The sequence below is a fragment of the Cajanus cajan genome, chromosome 7, assembly GCF_000230855.2.
Source record: "Cajanus cajan strain Asha chromosome 7, NIPB_CcT2T_4, whole genome shotgun sequence".
NCBI classification, from domain to species: Eukaryota; Viridiplantae; Streptophyta; class Magnoliopsida; order Fabales; family Fabaceae; genus Cajanus; species Cajanus cajan.
In genome coordinates this window covers 1,360,185-1,378,582 of record NC_138523.1, presented here as the reverse complement: position 1 = coordinate 1,378,582, position 18,398 = coordinate 1,360,185, and the positions used below count along the sequence as shown (strand labels likewise).

The 18,398-nt window shown below is 27.4% G+C and overlaps 1 long non-coding RNA gene across 1 annotated transcript; it reads left to right on the top strand.

Annotated features, from left to right (window-relative positions):
* Nucleotides 1–3,090: 3,090 nt before the first annotated feature.
* Nucleotides 3,091–18,138, top strand: LOC145949728 (uncharacterized). Its single transcript, XR_014428156.1, has 3 exons — nucleotides 3,091–3,606; nucleotides 6,009–6,105; nucleotides 17,893–18,138. It is a non-coding gene; the product is annotated as an uncharacterized LOC145949728 (long non-coding RNA).
* Nucleotides 18,139–18,398: the final 260 nt, after the last annotated feature.

The following is an 18,398-nucleotide window of genomic DNA, read 5'->3' as shown; positions in this document are numbered from 1 at the left end:
ATTTGCTTTTAGATGTAATTTTAAATGTGCAAGAGTCCTCACATCTTGTAACACCCTAGAGGGGTACTAAGCCTATACTTTTAATACATGGAAAATTTTGAATATAAAAACATCATAGTACAAGAAGAAAACATAAAACTTAAATCTATTACATTCTCTTTACACCCATGTTTCTATACAACATACACAATAAAAAAAATTAAAAAAAACTAAAACTAAAACAAACACCCATACAATGGGAGGTATTAGACTCAAACATCGTTTCCTACGAGTGACTCCAAGATCCATCTCAGAGGATGTCCACTTGCTCTACTTGAAAAATATGTAACTTTAAGGAATGAAACATTCTCGTTGAGCAAGAGTTTTTCCCCATTTAACCAGGTTATATTTTATCATACACCGAAATTAATTTTGGCTAATATTGCTTACTGTGCATTCATTGAGCTTAGTGCAGTGTCTTGTTGAGCAAGACTTCTCTTACCCAGCAAGAGCGCACAATCTACAGATTGCACAAAGATCACAAATATGCATTAGAGGTGGTCATTTGTGACACTAATTAATTATTCACATTGAATCGACCCATTCTCTCCTGAAAAATTCATTTAATGTTTCTAAATCAATAGTCAACTCCCACAAACTTGTCAATCGGTCAAAAATCACTCAAAATTTATTGTAGGACAAAAGGGGGAAATGAAAAAAAAAAAAAAAAGATGTTAAATCAACAATCTAAACGAACTAGAGGGTAAAGGATAAAACATCCACCTCTAGAGAATAAGACTCTTTAAAAACAAATATTTTTTTTTCTATTTATTCAAATAAAAATAATGTAAAAAAAGAAAATAACATATAATTACAAAGACGTTTTCATTCTTATATTAGAATATAGTTTTTATTCATTATCTTTTAAGATAAAATGAATAATTTTAAGTTAAATATGTTTTTAGTCCTTTAAATTTGAGATAAATTTATTTTTAATCTCTCAAATTTAAAATTAATTTTTTTAGTTCATGTAATTTTTAAAAACCTTGTTTAAATCCTCATACTTAAATTTTGCTAAATAATCTACTGCCTCCTTATATTGTAGACCATAACCAGTTTATCTGCACAAGTATTTTTTTTCCTATAGATGTGAGAAGAAAAAAATCTCATGTGTGAACAAATACTCAAATAACTCTTCCACCTTCAACATAGGGATCAAGGAATAATCTAGACATCTACTAAAGTTGCTAAGGCTAGCTTGGAATCACTTTCTAACCAAAGATTATCTCATCATACATATTCAATTGCCATCATAATTGATATTAATTATGCAAATAAAGCATCTTTAATGCCAAGAAAAACTAAAAACCCGCCAAGATGGGAAAAACTAAGAACCCGCCAAAAAAAGCATCACTATGATTACGGAAAATACCCCGATCAGCAACTCATCCTAGCAAACTCCTAGCTCCTCCATTAGCATTCACACTTAACAAAACCACAAGTTTGAGAATGCCAGTCGATTTATTTTATAACTAATTGTTTAGGATATTTAATATTGGCTAAAATTTTTTTTATAATGATACAAACATCACTCCATGAATGTGAGATACAACTTGTGTGGTAAGCAAGCTAGATATACCAACGGCCGAGATAATCAATGACAAAGATTTTTGAAAATTTAAGTCACGGCTCTTGAAACGTATATGATTACGTCAAAAGCCAAATCAACCAAATGACATGCATCAAAGCAGAGACCAGAATCTATTTATCCTTAGCATTCCAAGGATGATCCAAAAAATCCAGCAAGCTATATTGGGTGAACAAGTCAATTGGTTTATGAACAATCTCCTGTAACCAATGCCAGAAAATCAAGCAAGCTACACGGTTTAAAGCCAAATAAGAATTAGTTTTAAATCATATACTAATGCAAAAATTAGTTTTAGTTGATAAGCTAGTGCAGTTTACAATAAATCCAAAATTTTTTTTTACATAAAATATGATTTGGACTTTAAAAATCAATTCACTTTACTAATTTAGGTTTGTTTGGGGTAGTTGCAAGCTTTCGATTTTTTATTTTCTAAATGCGATTTTAAAAATTATTTTTGTAGTAATTACCATCCTTGCCACAAATGTAACATTTTTTTGTAGTTTATGGAAATCGCAAAAATAAAACCACCGGTAATTACCTATTTTTTTGTAGTGTTAATTATTGGTTTAATATCATTGAATTATAATTTAATGTGATTAAATTCATTAAATTAGTTTCAAAATAATATTGAATTTAATATATATAGTTACAAATATTATTGATTTTAAAAATAGTTATTTTTTTCCTTTGTTTTCATATCATTAAATATATAATAATTTATATATATATATATATATATATATATATATATATATATAAATAAAAGTTTGACATATCAGACATGACTTTAGAATAAAGATATTTTAATTAGGTCCGCATCTCAAAGTCTATCTATCATTTATGATTGACTAAGAGTGTTATTGAAAAAAAAAGAAAGAGTTATAAGAAGACATGAAGGGATTAAGCCAAGAATCATGTAACAAATAAAGAAAATCTAGTAGAAGGCAAATCACATCCATCGTGATTAAGATCATTAAATTATTTTTAAAATAAATTCACTTTCTCCTATAATAAATACATTAGTATTTAATTATATTAAAATAAAGAATAAAAATGCTTTTAAATTAAATACTAATTTTACCTACTAATATTAAATTGATATTATTTTGAATCAATTTAATGAATTTAATTACATTAAATTAGTATTTATTGATATTAAAGCAATGATTAAAACTGTGTTTCCATATTTTTGTTGCTTATCACGAATTTATCTTCTAACTTTTTATAAAATACTACCTCTAATCTTAATTATAAATAATTTGAAAAATTATCATGAAAAAATAATTATATTAGCTTTTTTAAAATTAGTTCTACTGTAAAGTTGGTGTCAAAAAGATTAATTCTATTGAAAATTTAAGTTTTATTCCAAAAATTCATCCAAAGTGAGGTGGTAAAAAGATAAAAGGGATAGGAAGAAAATAGAAAATGTAGAAAAAGAAAATAATAAATATCATGATAATGATGTGTAAAGTAAACAAATGAGAGAGATAAACAAATAATAAATAAGATGAATATAAAAAGAGAAAACTGATAGATAATTGTAATTTTTCTGTTTCTTGATGCATTTATTGTTGTAATTTTAAACTTTTATTTATTATAGATAACACTTAAAAATATAGTTTTTAATGCAATATGTGAAGATCAGTTATCATTTGCTATTTCAATTATGTTGGATTTGTAGTTAGTGAATATCTTCGTAATATGGATGTTTTGCATTAGGTAGAAAACTTAGAAGAAAAAACAGGCCCATAACCCATTCTTTATGGTACCTAGTAGTATCTGCTACTTGATATTGTTACCACTTAGGGAGAAACTCATAGGTAGTGTTTGTTTCTATGGATTTATGTTCACGAGCAAAGAAAGGCGAAGAAACTTGTTGTTCGTTTCCGGTGATTTGCGACGACGAAAAGGCGAAGAAAAGGGGGGGGAAGCGTGATTCTCGTCCTCGCACAAAAACGAAGAAAACAGAAGAAAGCCACGTAAGATTTATAAAAACTCGAAAATGCCCCTTCGCATGCATGCGTAGTGTGCCATGCAGTAGAGGAAGCATATACAAAGGAAGCATAATCGATTATGCAAGGCTACATAATCGATTATGCAAGGCCATAATCGATTATGTAGTCTTGCATAATCGATTATGCTTGACCACATAATCGATTATGCTATATATATATACAGCATAATCGATTATGCTGTGTATATATACACAGCATAATCGATTATGTTATATGTATAACATATAACATAATCGTATATATATATATAAAATATTAATATTTAATATATAATATATATATTAAATATTAATATTATATATATATATATATTAAATATTTAATATATATATATATATATTTAATATTTAATATTTAATTTATATATATTTTTTAAATATTTAATATATATATATTTAATATTTAATATATAATTTATATATATAAATTAAATATTAATATTTTTATTTTTTCACTTTTATATATATTAAAGTTTGTTTATTTATATTATACAATTTTTTTATATTAAGAAAATTCTATTATTTAAATATTAATATGAAAATATAAAAAAAAATAATACCTGTTTATAAAATTAAAATAATAATATTTTTTATTTTTATTAATATTAATATTATTTATTATAATTAGCATCATTATTATTTATTATGATTCTTATTATTTTTTTAATATTTATTTTTATTCTTATCATTATTTATTATTTTTTTACACTTATTAATATAATTTTATTGTAATTATTATTATTTATAATAAATAATATTATACTCATTTTAATCTAAGGGTAAAAATATAAATCATATTTATTTATTAAATTTTTAATTTTTATCTATCATTAAATTTAAAGTAAATATTTAAATTAAATTATTTTTAATATTTTATAATTTTTTAAATTAAAATTTATATATTTATTTTTTAATTATAATAATTATAAACTTTTTTAACTTAAGGGTAAAATAGTAATCTTACACAATTATCAATTAAAAAATTTATTTTTATCTATCACATCAATCAATTTACTCACAAACTTTCACAAACTTTCTCTACACTTTCCACTCACTTTCCTTTAATCCAAACAACCTCACTTTCCACTCACTTTCTCTTCAAATCTTTCCTTTTCCACTCCCCCTTTTCCATCTTCAAATCCAAACAAAGCCATAATGTGACTCTTTTCTTTGGCTCACATAAGGCAAGTATATGTACTTTTCCTTTCTTTTCCCTTTTAAGTTTTAAATCACATGATTCTGAATTTAGATATTGCAAAAGAAACTGAATCTCTTTATTTGTTGCTGAAATGAAGCCTCACATCATGAAGTTGAGATTTATGTGGTTTCTCTTTTCATTTTTTTTTAATTTAATTGCTTGTTATATATAATAGTATTATCTCAAAGAGGAAAGGCCATGCCTAATCATGCAAATTTAGCTCAAAGATCTTTTGTAAGATGGTCTTCTATAGTTATGACTTATTATAACTGGGTACTGAGATGCAAAAAAACTATATTTCTATATGGACTCTAGACATTTGATAGCTGAGACAAGGTTGGTAAGAGTCCTACATTGATTCCATAGGAGAGAAAAAAAAAACTCAAATAAGCATGCTTTGTTTTACATTAATATAGATTGATAAAAAGAAAACTTTCTTTTTGGGTCACTATAGTCAAAATAAACTCTAAAACGAAATGCTAATATATACCAATACTTAATCTTCTATTAGAATTCGACAGATGATTAGAAATTAATGCCAAGTCAAACTTACTTTCATCTTCCTCCTCTCCATTTTGACTAGTGAATGGGGTGAGGTAGTTATCTATTGCTGTAAAAGATGCAGACAGCTGCAAAAGAAGAAAAGAAAAAATAGAAGTAGAAACATCATTACGTAAACATAGCTTTAAGATAGATTGTTTAACAGAATTCCCTTCACCAAATCACTGAAAAATCATATTATTATATCAACCAAACCCTTGAAAAAATGTTTCCAATCCAACCATATCAAAGACAATGGCAACTGTCCTATGCTAAATGAAAATGAATCATCTGATGAAGAATGTGAAAAAGGAGTCTTCAGACTCTGGTAGGAACGAAGTGGAGATTGAGGGCACGGTGAGACAAAGATATATGTTATGTGCATCCATATATTTGCAATAAAATTAAGAACCTAATTGGAATATTTTTAAATAATTTTATATGGTCACTCAATCATAGACTATGATATAATTGAAAATTGTTAAATTTTGTAATTATTCTTAAAAAATCATTGCTAGTATGATTTCTAATTGATTGATTGTTTAAGAATCTTTACTATAATAATGTATCAAACGTGAACCATATAATTAGTAACCTGTGTGCTTATGCTACTTCTTTTCATGTATTAGGATAATAGAAGTGATCGTGATGAGAGAGAAGTAACTATTTATGAATGTTATCATGCACACACAAGTTACAACATTTCCTGCACAATGGTTTGTGAAGGTTTGTGTCTCACTGCCTCCTATTCTTTCCTTCTCCCCAACTAACATTTTTTTGAAAAAAAAAATGCATAATGGCACAAACTAAAGTCACTACAAATTGTTGTGCCCAATGTTTTGAGCTTTTATGTGTAAAAGCTCATAAGGGAAAAATTGGAAAGCAATTGTTAGTTATCTAAATTGCAGCATCTTGTATTCTTCCTACTGGTTTTTTACCATTAGTTGAGGTTTTTATTTTGCCCTAAAATATCATTAGTGTCTATATTATTTGTGTGTCTTGTGTGGTAAACTTAGCAGTTATTGCACATGAAATATACAACTAGCAAACATCTAAGTCTAAAGTATAATAAAAGGACAAAAGTACTAAATATTTTTGTTGTGGAAATAGAATTAGTAGAATATTAATCACTGGCAATTGAACTATAATTAGTAGAATATTCTGAATAGAAATAAATAATAATATTGATCACTTCCAAAATTGAACATCTGATACAATTCAGGTTAGAAACTAATATCCTTTATAGAGACTAGAGAGGCACATATTTATTTTGACAACACTACTTATCATTTTTACAATCCTTTTGATGCATTTAGTTATAATTTCCACTACTAAATTTTTTTTTATTATATACGACTTTTCATACGAATTTTGTATTAAAATTCACAACAAATATTATTCTTACGAATTTTTCTGCAAAATTTTATCTGTAAGTAATACCTTTGTAGATAATATGTTGCAAATTTTAAAATTCGCAAAAAATTTTCTTGCGAAAAAAATTCGTAGAAAAGTTTCCTGCAAAAAAATTTGCAGGAAAGTTTCCTGCGAATTTTTTTCCAAGAAATTATGCAAGAAAATTTCTAACGAAAAAAATCAAAAAAAAATTACTACAAATTCTATCACTAATTCTTCAACTTTCAAATGCTCACAATGAATTAATCCGAAACATTTGTTATTTTGCTTCCATGCCTCCAACGTGTGATACATAACCTTTTAAATTCTAATATTGTAGATTATAGGCCTAACATTCAACCATGCAAATCAACTTGTAAGGTAAGTGTTACCCTAATTTATATATTCTTTAATTATTTTATTTTCAATTGATGTGGGACTTGAAGTTTTTTAAAAATATTAATTAGATCATATCTTTAGAAAAATAATTAAATCATTATATTGAACAACACAATTATATTATTATAAATTATTTTAACTCTTAAAATATTCAATATTTTTAAAAAAATATTTTTTTATTAAATAATTTTATTTTTAAAACTATCATTAATTTAAAACTCATCATCATTAATTTATATATTTAATTTATTAATATCTTAAATTAAAATTAACTTTTATGAAATATTTATAAATAAGTTAGTAATATAATATTTTATTAAGTAAATACTTTTAATTTTAAAATTTTATAAATTAACATTAAATTAAAACACATTATCATTAATTTATCATATTTATAAAATTTTATATATTTAATTTAATTTAATTGAAATTAATTATAATGATATATTTATAAATAATTTAGTAAAATAACATTTTTTAATTAAAAATATTTTAATTATTAAACTTATAAATTTAAACATTTTTTTTATTTTTCCTGTGGATTAAAATTGGTAGGAAAATCTGCAAGAAAAACTACCTGCAAAATTTTTCTACCATTTAGTAAACATTACTTGGTTTTTATTTTTACAAGAAAATATGCAAGAAACAAAATAAAATTCTTACAATATTTTTTGTAAATTTTTACCATGGAAAAAAATTTCTATGATCATTAAAATTGTAGGAAAATTTACAAAAATTTATCGTAGATTATTTTTCATAAAAAAATTTATAAGAAATATCTATAAATTATTTTTTGGAAATAAATTCATAAAAAAAATTTATGAAATTATTATTACAAGAAAATTTGCAAAAAAATTCTGCGAATAATTTTTTATAGGAAAATTCGCAAAAAAAATGACACTTTTCTAGTAGTGATAGATGTTTGATGATAAATGGAATCTTCGAGATGTGCTCCTACAACCTGTTCTCCTCCTTGAGCTCTTGGGTTCAAAGAGAAAAAGAAGCGAGAAGTGCAAAGTGACTCTCCCTATTTTCAAAACTTCCCCTTTTTAAAATCAATTTCCTTCATTTAATTAAATAAAACAATTATAAAATAAAATAAAATAAAATAGATTACCTAAAATGATATAACTTAACCCATATTTTCTCCAAACAATATATATATCATATTTTCTCCAAACAATATATATATATATATATATATATATATAACAAAATAATTCTCACAAACCTTTCCTTAAAACATTTTGATTATTTTCAACAAAAAAATTTATATATTTAAAAGAACACATCATTATTTTAAAAGACCCTACATTATTTCATAAAACGCATTAAATTAACTTAAAATATTTTTATTATTTTTAGAAAACTTGGGGTAATGATTGGTAGAAGTGGTTGTATGAGAAGGTTGTGTATCATTAATAATGTGTTTTGAGAAATCTAAGTTATGCCTAGCCATTTGTAAAATTCTAAGCATAGACCTTAACCATTTGATAAGATTGAGTAAGAGATTTAGCAACTTGTGTTTAAGATCAAGTCTAGGACTTGGCAAGTATGTAACAAATTGTGATATGATGTGAGTTGTGATTTATTGTAAGAATGCTTCAGCCATGCATAACTTTTGTTTTATTTTTGGTGAACAAATTCAAATATGGAGGTCCATACAATCATCTAATATGAAACGCCGCAAATCATGTTAATTTGAGGAGGTTTTTAAAACCCCCGTAAAATAACCCCCACTAAATAATATTTTTTTTAGTGATTTAAGCAATCAACATAGACACACCCTTTAACATAGTACTCATCTTCAACCATTGGGAAAGTCCTATGGCTGATCCATTGGAAGACTTATGCTTTTGTTGAAAGTAGGAGATTGTGGATGGTGGGTTACCACGAGTAGGTTTGCAATGAGAGTAGCCTCATGTAGAAATTGCCACCTTATTAGTTTATTCAATGTTAGTAAGCATCAAAATCTTCTTGCACTAAGTTGAGGCTCAACCGAGCAACCACAACTTACGTGCTTACTTATATGCAACAATAATTATGCATTATGTATGAACAGAAACAATTCATATCAATACATAATTCATCAAATAAAATAGAGTATTTCATCTCAACAAAAACCACATAATTCAATCCATTAACAAGAGATCCATCAAGTAGCCTATTACATTTTAAAAAAATCCCAATAGTTGACTTCCATTCTAACGTCAACATCTTTGGTCAACCATCTCAATTATTTAATCAACAAAGGAAGATGAACCTTTTTAATAAACTTTAGAATTCAAAATAAAGGTCATAACAGAGAAGTATGGCTTTGCGAGGTGAAACTCGCTAAGCGAATTTAAGGTAGAAAGCTCAATTATTTCCTGGTCAAGGTTCACTCAATGAGAGGTATCTTTGCTCCATGAACCTCCATGAATTCAAATCCTTGCTAAGCAAAGACATTCTTTACTTAGCAAATCTAATGTTGGTCAGTGGAAATCTACCAAAGAGCACCCTTGTTTCCTTATCCCATTTTCATACAGCGACTAGAACTCATGCTCAACAAAAATGATAGAACATCTGTACAAGAAGACTTATAATATCTCCTCCAAGCTTCTAATTTTTAAAATATTCAAAGACAGAGCATCCTGCTTTTTTTCATTTTGAACCATTTTTCAACTAAAATGATACAATTACAACATCACAATCCACCAAATATTGGAAAACAACACACTGTCATACAACTTATACAATTAAAATTCATTAAAAACAACACGTACAACTTATGGTTTACAAACTCCATGATGGTTCTACTTCAACATCTCAACAAAACTATAATATTTTAGTTCATACCAATGTCAACAGAAACATACAATTAAATGAGTTCCCTTTACTTCTTACCATCTTAGACTATAGAGAAGAGACACTAAAAAAAGATTGAAATAGTGTCAATCAAAAACTCAATATTTTTTTAGATAGCAAAGTAGTAGCAAGATCTTAAAAGTATAGACAAAGAGTAAAGTAAGAAAAATACAATATTTTTATATTGGTTCGTCACAACTACTGAAACTACGTCCAATTCTTGATCTATCCAATCAAGTTTCACTATCTTTCATAAAGATACAAGTATTCTTTCACAAGTCACTTCTAGCTCAACTTAAATGTTCTTTGACTTGTCTCTTCAATTAACTACCCAAGTATTTTTTTTTCAACACAAAATCTCTCCAGATTTCAAATTGCCGAGTATTCTTTTAACACAGTCTCTCCAAGCTTCAAATAACCAAGTATTCTTTCACAAATAAGTCTTTATAGGCTCAAAGCAATAACACAAAGTTAAAACTGAATAAATGACAATATTATTTCATTTTACTATCAATATGTGATACAATCAATTAAGTACAAGGTTTCTTACAAAAAGAAATAATATATTTTTACAATGAAATGTATCTTTTTTTTTTCTTTTTGTCAAATCTCCGAGCTCTTTTATATAGGTTGTAACGCACAATTTATATAATAATAATTACATATTTTCTTATATAATATTTTCGTAATTATATTATTAACAATATATAAATTTATTTTAATGAAGATAAAGATAAAGAAAAAAAATTATTTTGTAAATTTAATACATGACATATCGTTCTAAATTATTGAGAATAACGTGCTATTTTACACATTATTTCTTTCTTCCACTTCTATTACAATATTTACATTAATAGTGGAAAAAAAATTACAATTGAAATAATATGGTTGGCAAATAAAATTATAACAGATCCATCAAATAGCCTCCATATTCCAATTTCTTCCAAGTAGGACAGCAGTAATAACAACTGTAAAAGGACCTGGTATGGCCGGTAGATCCATCTATGTTATAATATATTAAATTTTAAAAACAAAGAAAAGAGAGGAGTAAGAACAATATCCAATAAATACAATAATTCAAAAGAATACACAGAATTATTTATAATCAATATTAAACATATATATATATACATAAATATATATACAGATCATATATTAAATTTTTATGATACAATAAATTTTGAATTATACTTGTAGTGACTAGTTAGGATAAATGAGCATCATCATAATACCAACCAACAAAAGGATATTTCACTTTAACCAACAATAGGATATTTCACCTTCATTCCTTACTCATTTAAATCTCCAAGGTCAAACCTCCAGCTACAAATAATTCAAACTTTATCTTCTATGGCCATAGAACAATATTTATCTTCATGAACACGTGAAGAAATAACAACAAGACGAGTCCAAAATATCACAACTATATCATAGTTGATTATAAATATATTTACAATAAATATATTTACGTAAAAAGAATATATTAAGATTATCAATGATATAAATAAATATGACAATCATTATAAAATAATTAAACAATATAAAATATGAATACCTTAATAATTATTATGAATAAAAATAATCATAGGTTAAGCAAATAAATGAGGTTAGGGACACCCCACTAAAAAAATATACATAAAAAATAACATAAATAAATATACATAATAGTATATAAAATCTTAAAGAGATAAGGTTCTCCTCCCCCTTACCTAGATAAGCAGGAGCTAAAACTTGAGCAGAACCTCTCCCTCTAGATTCCCTCTTTCTTTTCCTCTCTTTCTTTCTTTCTTTCTCTCTCTCTCTCTCTCTCTCTAAGATTTTCACTTCTCACTCAGTTATAATTTTTTTTCACCCCCTGCCTCCTATTTATAGGCATCCTGGCGTACCCGGAACGGCCCGTTTCGGAGCCTTCGAATATATGTAAAATTTTCAACTGGAACGGCCCGTTCTAAAATCAGAACGACCCGTTCTGGGGTTCCTTTTAACACATATTGACTATAAGCAGAACGGGTCGTTTCCAGCTTAACTTTTTAGGCATTTTTCTTACTCTGGAACGGCCTGTTTCACTTTGGGAACGGCCCGTTCTGGAGAAACCCAAATAGGCCTTTTTACAAATTTGGAACGGCCCGTTCCACTTTTGAAACAGCCCGTTCCGGGCCAACAAACACAACTCTCTTTGAAAATTTGGAACGGCCCGTTCTGAGCCATCAAAATACCAAAATATTATTTTATTATTATAAAAATTCTTTTAATAATTTCCATAAATATTTAAAATACATAATAATCAAGTATTAAAATCTGTAAAATATTCTACATAAAAGACCCATTTTTATTAATTAATAACTATAGAAAAATAATTTTCATAAATATAATAATAACCATTATATAAATTTTGAGATGTTACAATTCTCCCCTTCTTTTAGAAATTTCGTCCCCGAAATTTTCTTGAAAATAAAAATGGGTATGCTCCTCGCATCTTGCTTTCAAATTTTCATGTAACCTCACTACCTTGTTAATGTACAACTCTATCAATCTCTCCAACAAATGTCTAGTGTTAATAAGTACAAGGTGAGTAACTTAACGAACCTATCCATTATAATCCAAATAAGATCAAATTTCTTAAGCATATCAGATATAACTACAACTAAGGTTATAGATACATAATCTTATTTCCAAATTAGGACATCTAAAGACTGTAAAAATATTAAAAGACTCTAGTGTTCCACCTTAGACTTTTGGCATACTATATACTAGTATACAAATTCCTCTACTTCTCTTTTCTCCTTAGGCGACGCTTCCGCTGCGCCACTCTGATACATTTTAATATCTCCTAAATGAATACTAAAAGTACTTTTATGTCCTTCCTCTAAGATCATCTTCCTTAATTCGAGATTACTAGGCACATAAATTATATCTTTGAACTTCAAAACACCATCAACTACCAAGCGTAAAGGATTATCTATACCTCTACCAATCTTTTCCACTTGGCTCACTAAAAAAAATATTTAACTCTTAGGTCCTCTAATCACATCCATTAATCTATTAGTCCTTTCAACATACTCAATTCAATGCTCCTAAAGGTGAACTTACACATCACGCTTAAGTTTCTAATCTCCTCAATCAACCATTACATTTTCGAAAATGATAGATGAATGATCATTCTACTTAAGGCATTTGTCACCATATTACTTTAATTTTTATGACCCTCTCCAAGGATCAAGTACTTAAGCATAAGTTTACTAGGTACGTATAATCAATCTCTAAGTCTTACCACCTTATCTATACCCAAGGCAAACTCATATCTACTACCTTGTCTTATGGTCTCATGTTTTGCCATCAAAATGAATCAACTAATTATGTTTCTCTAATTTCCTTCAATAGTCCATTCTTTACTCGAGTCATACCTAGTTTCACACTACAAGGATCAATTTCACAAGTCAAACTTAAATTTCTAATGTGAGCTAAAAGATACATCCCTTTAACCATAAGGGGAGATATATATAGAGGTTTCAAAGTATCGACCACCACATTGGCTCTTTCCAAATAACAACTAAGATTAAAATCTTAATCCTTAACAGTTTTCAACTATCTCTTCTGTCTCATATTCAACTCTTTTGGATCAAACAGATATATAAGATTCTTATGATCACTAAATATCTCAAACTTAGAATCATATCAGTAATGTCTACAAAATCTTAAGTGTAAATATTACAATTTTTAATTCAAGATTATGGGTAAGGTAATTTTTTTCTCATGAATTTTCCATACCTAGATACCTAGAAATATAAGCTACTACCTTTCTTTCTTGCATCAACAATCCACTCAAACTCGTCTTCGAAGCATCACTATATAACACATAAGACTTACTAGAGTCCGATAATCTTAACACTAGTCAATCTTTCCTTAAGAGTTTGAAAACTACTTTCACACTTACTATTCCATAAAGGAAACTCTCTCTTCTTGGTTAATCCAGACTAAAGTATTGCTATCTTAGAAATTTCCTCAATAAATCTCTTATATTAATAAGTTAATGCAAGAAAACTCTTAACCTCACTAATTGACTTAGGTATCTCCCACTTAAACACAACTTCTACCATAGATAGATCTACATTATATCTTCACTAGAAATTACAAAACCTAGAAAATTCACTTCATACAATAGAAATTCATACTTAAATAGCTTGGTGTAAGGCTATCTTGAATATATTTTCACCCTTAATTCTAATATGATGATATCACATCATAAGGTTAATCTCACTAAACACACCAATATTCATTAATCGATTCCTAAGATCATCTATCCACATATCAACATACATGCATATCAAATCATATTAGAATACCTACTTTAAACCTTCATATATACCATCCTTAAGCATGTATGAATCAATTACCGTTTACTCCGTATAGCATGTACATGAACAACCTTTACCACATAACATCATACAACCTTAAAGAAACTTTTGATCCACAAGACAACACCTCAGAATATCAGAATAAAACCGATTTCTTAATAACTCACAAACATCATGATAACATATATATATCCCTTTAACAACTATCAAAGAAAATGATATATAGAGAATTACACAGGCTATCACTAAATGATCTCAAACCTATCACCAAAAGAAAGCTAACAGGATAAGCTATCACTCTTATGAAGACTTGAAATTCTAAAATGATCATATACTTAACTAAAAATTTCAAAAATTATAATAGATATAGTCGGCGCTAATAGCTAGATCTTTGCTCACTAAAATATTCATAACGGAAGTTCAGATCTCCATTGTACCTGATTTTGGTGCCCTTGACAAGTTAACATCCAAGACTACAACTTTTATAAAAATCATAAAATCCAACTCTATCAATATAATACTCTGTCAATATAATACTTGTACTGGCTCAATAAAACTGCAGCTAAGACATTTCCTGCATAGATAAGCAAAAAAGTGCACCAAAGTCTAAAGTCCCAAAAATACCTTAAAATACTTCCAAACCATTATTTAAGCTTCTTCCTACAATCCTAAACCAAACAACTTACATATTTAGCACAGAGAACTTAGAAACTAAAATAAAATCCCCATACGACCTAACCCATAGAAAATCAATATGTAAGCATCAAATTTAATAAATCATATAATAAGATTTAAAAGTAATAAAGGAAATATAAATTAATTCCAGTAAAGGTGGCAGCGCCTCCTAGTTAGAACAATTTATAACTTCCAAATCATATAAAAAAAATAATAATAACAAAGACGTACACTTTAGCCTTTTATCAAGAATATTTAAAACTCTAATTCTCAACATACATCCTCCTTGGATTCAATCACTGCAACTATAGACTTCGTCTACCAAACAAACATAGTAAACTCATAACTCACGGCCAATTAAATCGACCTGCTCTGATACCACTTAATGTAACGCCTTAATGTAACGCACAATTTATATAATAATAATTATATATTTTCTTATATAATATTTTTGCAATTATTAACAATATATATATTTATTTTAATGAGGATAAAGATAAAGAAAAAAAATTATTTTGTAAATTTAATACATGACATATCGTTCTAAATTATTGAGAATAACATGCTATTTTACACATTATTTCTTTCTTCCGCTTCTATTACAATATTTACATTAATAGTGGAAAAAAATTACAATTGAAATAATATGGTTGGCAAATAAAATTATAACAGATCCACCAAATAGCCTTCATATTCCAATTTCTTCCAAGTAGGACAGCAGTAATAACAACTGTAAAAGGACTTGGTATGGTCGGTAGATCCATCTATGTTATAATATATTAAATTTTAAAAACAAAGAAAAGAGAGGAGTAAGAACAATATCCAATAAATACAATAATTCAAAAGAATACACAGAATTATTTATAATCAATATTAAACACATATATATATATACATAAATATATATACAGATCATATATTAAATTTTCATGATACAATAAAATTTGAATTATACTTGTAGTGACTAGTCAGGATAAATGAGCATCATCATAATACCAACCAACAATAGGATATTTCACCTTCATTCCTTACTCATTTAAATCCTCAAGGTCAAACCTCCAGCTACAAATAATTCAAACTTTATCTTCTATGGCCATAGAACAATATTTATCTTCATAAATACGTGAAGAAATAACAACAAGACGAGTCCAAAATATCACAACTATATCATAGTTGATTATAAATATATATTTACAATAAATATATTTACGTAAAAAGAATATATTAAGAGTACCAATGATATAAATAAATATGACAATCATTATAAAATAATTAAACAATATAAAATATGAACACCTTAATAATTATTATGGATAAAAATAATCATAGGTTAAGCAAATAAATGAGGTTAGGGACACCCTACTAAAAAAATATACATAAAAAATAACAGAAATAAATATACATAATAGTATATAAAATCTTAAAGAGATAAGGTTCTCCTCCCCCTTACCTGGATAAGAAGGAGCTAAAATTTGAGCAGAACCTCTCCCTCTGGATTCCCTCTTTCTTTTCCTCTCTTTCTTTGTCTTTCTTTCTCTCTCTCTCTCTCTCTAAGATTTTCACTTCTCACTCAGTTATAATTTTTTTTCACCCCTTGCCTCCTATTTATAGGCATCCTGGCGTACCCGGAACGACCCGTACTGAATTCGAAACGGCCCATTCCGGAGCCTTCGAATATATGTAAAATTTTCAACTGGAACGGCCCGTTCTAAAATCAGAACGGCCCGTTTCCAAAAAGCAGAATGACCCGTTCTAAAATCAGAACGGCCCGTTCTGGGGTTCCTTTTAACACATATTGACTATAAGCAGAACGGCCCGTTTCCAGCTTAACTTTTTAGGCATTTTTCTTACTTTGGAACGGCCCGTTTCACTTTGGGAACAGCCCGTTTCACTTTGGGAACGGCCCGTTCTGAAGAAACCCAAATAGGCTTTTTTACAAATTTGGAACGGCCCGTTCCACTTTTGAAACAGCCCGTTCCGGGCCAACAAACACAACTCTCTTTGAAAACTTGGAACGACCCGTTCCACTTTTGGGAACGACCCGTTCTGAGCCATCAAAATACCAAAATATTATTTTATTATTATAAAAATTCCTTTAATAATTCCCATAAATATTTAAAATACATAATAATAATCAAGTATTAAAATCTGTAAAATATTCTACATAAAAGACCCATTTTTATTAATTAATAACTATAGAAAAATAATTTTCATAAATATAATAATAACCATTGTATAAATTTTGGGATGTTACATAGGTGTTTCATGAAGATGATCATTGCAAATCTTTGAGCATCTCTCACAAACTTGCTCTGTCTATCTGTCTTCATCTTCATTCAATGTAAAGAGAAGTGTTTGTGAGTATATTAAATGTTTGCAATAAATGCATTTCACCAATTTGTCACTTCTTATCTGATTTATGAAGCTACTTATCACCTTTTAGGAATCGAAAGAGAGGAACCATGCGTGTGCCAGTCTAAAGTATCTTCTTTTGAAGTTTTTCGTGCTTTAAGGGATATAATAGTTTTTTATGCAAAATATGTCTTTTGTTCCATTAATGAATTGTGAGTATCGAAGAAGCTTTTTTCCATTCGATCTATTAAGGAATCATGTAGACAAATATATATGTTTCTATTATCAGATATCATAAATGATATAATTACAAATCATTTTTATTACAGATGAAATGCTTTGTTTGTAGACTTATTATCTAGATAACCAATCGTCTTATACTATTTGTCTTAATGGTTGATCTCAAAAACTTTTTTCTTAGAAAAATATCTATATTTATTATCATTAAACTTAAAACCTAGGAAGTGTGAGATATTCTTTTTTAACCTAACAGGTTCTTTGGGTAAAAGGAGAGAAGGAAGAAATACTTTTTGGCCAAAGAGAAGGAGGTTTGGGTTTACTTCACCAACAACCATTCTATGGAATCATAAACACCAAATCCCAAGCTAACTCATATCAGCAAGGGCAGAGGAAAAGAGAGACCTAGAGAGGCCATAGTTCTTCCCATTTTTTAAAAATGTATCAACATTATTTTAAAATATTTTTTTGGACCCGAAAACTTATTAAAATATATATATTGTAGGTTAATAAATGAAAACTATCATGTTAGTTTATACTTAGAAAAAAAGAAAAGAAAAGAGATAAAAAAAATATATAAATGATAATATATTGTTTATGATATTAGAATATCTACATATATAAGTATAAATATATATATATATATATATATATATATATATATATATATATATATATATATATATATATATATCGGCCTCAAGCTAATTTTTTTTGGCTCTGCCCCTACATATGAGGTTTTAATATTAATGATCCCTATAT